Source organism: Macaca mulatta, chromosome 8, assembly GCF_049350105.2.
Source record: "Macaca mulatta isolate MMU2019108-1 chromosome 8, T2T-MMU8v2.0, whole genome shotgun sequence".
NCBI classification, from domain to species: Eukaryota; Metazoa; Chordata; class Mammalia; order Primates; family Cercopithecidae; genus Macaca; species Macaca mulatta.
In genome coordinates this window covers 86,165,851-86,171,214 of record NC_133413.1, presented here as the reverse complement: position 1 = coordinate 86,171,214, position 5,364 = coordinate 86,165,851, and positions in this window count along the sequence as shown.

Genomic DNA, 5,364 nt, shown 5'->3' with positions numbered 1-5,364 from the left:
GCAGCATATCAAAAAGCTTATCCACCATGATCAGGTTGGCTTCATCCCTGGAATGCAATGCTGGTTCAACATTCACAAATCAAAAAACGTAATCCCTCATATAAACAGAACCAAAGACAAAAACCAAATGATTATCTCAATAGATACAGAAAATGCCTTTGACAAAATTCGACAGCCCTTCATGCTAAAAACTCTCAATAAACTAGGTACTGATGGGACGTATCTCAAAATAATAAGAGCTATTTATGACAAACCCACAGCTAGTATCACACTGAATGGGCAAACACTGGAAGCATTCCCTTTGAAAACTGGCACAAGACAGGGATGCCCTCTCTCACCACTCCTATTCAACATAGTGTTGGAAGTTCTGGCCAGGGCAATCAGGCAGAAGAAAGAAATAAAGGATATTCAATTAGGAAAAGAGGAAGTCAAATTGTCCCTGTTTGCAGATGACATGATTGTATATTTAGAAAACCCCATCATCTCAGCCCAAAATCTCCTTAAGCTGATAAGAAACTTCAGCAAAGTCTCAGGATACAAAATCAATGTGCAAAAATCACAAGCATTCCTATACACCAGTAACAGACAAACAGAGAGCCAAATCATGAGTGAACTCCCATTCACAACTGCTTCAAAGAGAATAAAATACCTAGGAATCCAACTTAAAAAGGATGTGAAGACCTCTTCAAGGAGAACTATAAACCACTGCTCAATGAAATAAGAGAGGACACAAACAAATGGAAGAACATTCCATGCTCGTGGATAGGAAGAATTAATATTGTGAAAATGGCCATATTGCCCAAGGTAATTCATAAATTCAGTGCCATCCCCATTAAGCTTAATTAACTTAACACATTAAGTTAATTGTGTGACTTTCTTCACACAATTGTGTGACTTTCTTCACACAATTGGAAAAAAACTACTTTAAAGTTCATATGAAACAAAAAAAAGAGCCCGCATTGCCAAGACAATCCTAAGCTAAATGAACAAAGCTGGAGGCATCATGCTACCTGACTTCAAACTATACTGCAAGGCTGCAGTAACCAAAACAGCATGGTACTGGTACCAAAACAGAGATATAGACCAATGGAACAGAACAGAGCCCTCAAAAATAACAGCACATATCTACAACCATCTGACCTTTGACAAACCTGACAAAAACAAGAAATGGGGAAAGGATTCCATATTTAATAAATGGTGCTGGGAAAACTGGCTAGCCATATGTAGAAAGCTGAAACTGGATCCCTTCCTTACACCTTATACAAAAATTAAGTCAAGATGGATTAAAGACTTAAATGTTAGACCTAAAACCATAAAAACCCTAGAAGAAAACCTGGGAAATACCATTCAGGACATAGGAATGGGCAAGGACGTCATCACTAAAACACCAAAAGCAATGGCAACAAAAGCCAAAATGGACAAATGGGATCTAAGTAAACTAAAGAGCTTCTGCACAGCAAAAGAAACTACCATCAGAGTGAATAGGCAACCTACAGTATGGGAGAAAATTTTTACAATCTACCCATCAAACAAATGGCTAATACCCAGAATCTACACAGAACTTAAACAAATTTATAAGAAAAAATCAAACAACCCCATCAAGAAGTGGGCAAAGGATATGAACAGACACTTCGCAAAAGAACACACTTATGCAGCCAACAGACACATGAAAAAATGCTTATCGTCACTGGCCATCAGAGAAATGCAAATCAAAACCACAATGAGATACCATCTCACACCAGTTAGAATGGCAATCACTAAAAAGTCAGGAAACAACAGGTGCTGGAGAGGATGTGGAGAAATAGGAACACTTTTACACTGTTGGTGGGACTGTAAATTAGTTCAACCATTGTGGAAGACAGTGTGGCAATTCCTCAAGGATCTAGAACCAGAAATATCATTTGACCAGCCATCTGATTACTGGGTATATACCCAAAGGATTATAAATCAAGCTGCTATAAAGAAACATGCACATGTATGTTTATTGCAGCACTATTCACAATAGCAAAGACTTGGAACCAACCCAAATGTTCATCAATGATAGACTGGATTAAGAAAATGTGGCACATATACACCATGGAATACTATGCAGCCATAAAAAAGGATGAGTTCATGTCCTTTGTAGGGGCATGGATGAAGCTGGAAACCATCATTCTGAGCAAACTATCACAAGGACAGAAAACCAAACACTGCATGTTCTCACTCATAGGTGGGAACTGAACAATGAGAATGCTTGGACACAGGGTGGGAAACATCACACATTGGGGCCTGTCATGGGGTAGGGGGAGGGATAACATTAGGAGATATACCTAATGTAAATGAGGAGTTAATGGGTGCAGCACACCAACCTGGCACATGTATACATATGTAACAAACTTACACGTTGTACACATGTACCCTAGAACTTAAAGTATAATAATAATAATAATGAAAAGAATGGCCATAATCAAAAAATCAAAAAATGGTAGATGTTGGTGTAGATGCAGTGATCAGGGAACACTTCTACACTGCTGGTAGGAATATAAACTAGTAATATAAACCACTATGGAAAACAGTGTGGAGATTCCTTAAATAACGAAAAATAGAATTACCATTTGATTCAGCAATCCCACTAGTGGGTATCTACCCAGAGGAAAATACATCATTATATGAAAAAGATACTACACACACATGTTTATAGAAGCTTAATTGGCAATTGCAAAATCATGGAACCAATCCAAATGCTAATCAATCAACAAGTGGATAAACAAACTGTGATATGTGTATATAGACACATATATATGTTTGATATATATCACATATATGTGTTTGATGTATATATATATCATATATATATGATGGAATACTATTCAGCCACTAAAAGAATTGAATTAACGGCATTTGCAGCGACTTGGATGAGATTGGAGACTATTATTCTAAGTAAAGTAACTCAGGAATGGAAAATTAAACATTGTATGTTCTCACTGATATGTGGGAGCTAAGCTATGAAGATGCAAAGGCCTAGGAATGATACAATGGACTTTGGGACTTGGGATTAAGGGTGTGAGAGGGTGAGGGATACAAAAAGATAAAAAAAGAAACAAGGCAGGTCAGCCAGAGAAGCCAGAAAGTGGGAGGAAACCTTGGACAAAAGAGATTGATGAAAGAGGATATCCCATTCTATGTACAAGCACTGTCCAAGTCCTAGCTTACCACTGAACCTATCATGCAAGAAGCAGTCTATAAATAATCCAGCAAATGAAAAACACCTCAAAATAAACTTAAATCTGAACTGCTCCCACAGCAGGTAGAAAAGAGTTTTCAGTTTGAATCTAATCATGTTGATTATGTGCTAGAACAAAAGTATCACGTGCTTTAAAAGAAAACAGCAGAATCCAGGGACTCCACAGCCTAATATTCAAAATCCAAAAAGTTCAATCCAAAGTTTCTCAGTATGCCAAGAACTAGGAAACCATGATTCATTCACAAAGTCAGACTGGATTAGGGTGGACTCTAACTGCAGTCACTGGTGTCCTCATAAGAAGAGACTCAGAGATATAAAAAAGACAGAAAGAAGAATGTTATGGGAAGATGGAGGTAGAGATTGTTGTTCTGATTCCACAGCCAAAGAGCACCTGCAATCACCAGAAGCTGCAAGAGGCAAAGCAGGGTTCTTCCCTAGAGCCTTTGGAAGGAGCATGGCCCTGCCAATCTATGATAACATACTTCTAGCCTCTAAAACTAGGATTTAATAACTTTCTGTTGTTTGGAGCCAGACAGTTTGTGTCACAGTAGCCCTAGGAAATTAATACGAGAATAAAATGGAAAATTTTAAACTGCAAAACACAATACAAAACATTTTTTAAATTAACTGTATGGGCTTAATAGCAAAGTTGAGATGATAGAGCAAAAGTTTAGTGTATTTGAAGACAAATCACAAGAAATAATCTAAACCGAAGAATAAGGAAGGGAAAATTAAAAAGAACAGAGGCTCGGGGGCTGTGGGACAATATCAAAACATCCGATAGATAGATAGTGTGAACCCCCAAAATTTGAGACAGGTCTCAGTTAATTTAGAAAGTTTATTTTGCCAAGGTTGAGGACGCACCCATGGCACAGCCTCAAGAAGTCCTGACCACATGTACCCAAGGTGGTCAGGCACAGCTTGATTTTATGCATTTTAGGAAGACATGAGACATCAATCAACATGTAAGAAGTACATTAGTTCTGTCCAGAAAGGTGGAGGCAGCTAAAAACAAGGCCCCACCACTGGGGGCTTCCAGGTCACACATAGGTGAGAGACAGATGCTTGCATTCTTTTGAGTTTCTGATCGGTCCTTCCAAAGAAGGCAATCAGAATATGCATCTATCTCTGCGAGCAAAGAGACGACGCGAATAGAAGAGGAGGCAGATTTGCCCTGAGTGGTTCCCAGCTTGAAGGGACCCAAGATATTTTTCTTTCATAATAGAGACATATAGAGGCATACATACAAATATAAATAGATACATGGATAGATGATATGTAGGTAGAGATCAATAAAATTAGACTTTCCAAAAGAGAAGAGAGATAATGGGACAGAAAATTATATTTAAATAATAATGGTTTCAAATGTCCCAAATTTGGTGAAACATATAATTTGACAATTTTTAAAACATCACGATGTCCCTAACATCATAAATAGAAAGAAACCATGCCTAGGCATATTATAGTCAAACTGCTGGTAACCAAAGATGAAAAAAATATCTTAAAAGCAGCCAGAGAAAAGTGAAAGATGACATACCAGGAAACTACAATTAAATTAATCATGGACTGTTCATCATTAACTATGAAGGCCAAAAAGTAGTAATAAAATAAAAAAAATTCAACAAAGAATTTAACATAAAATACAATATTCACAACTAATAATATGAAAAAAAAAACCCTTCAAAAAAAAAAAAAAAGAATAAAAAAATCTAAGAGAATCTATCTCCAGCAAACCTGTACTATGAAAGGTAGTTTTTCAGGCTGAAAAAAAACTTGAATCTTCTGGAATAAAGGATAAGTATCCCAATGATTATTTAGAACAAAAATTATAGCATCGTCTTCTTGGGTTTATAACATATGGGGATATAATACATAAGGCAGCTATGTCAGAGGCATGTGAACCACGGCAACTCCATCTTATGTAGGAATTGGGTAAAATGAGGCTGAAACCTACTGGCCTGCATTCCCAGATGGTTAAGGCACTCTAAGTCACAGGATGAGACAGGAGGTCAGCACAAAATACTGGTGATAAAGACCTTGCTGATAAAACAGTTTGCAGTAAAGGAGCTGGCCTAAACCTACCAAAACCAAAATGGCAATGAGAGTGGTAGTCCTCACTGCTACACTCCCACCAGTGCCAT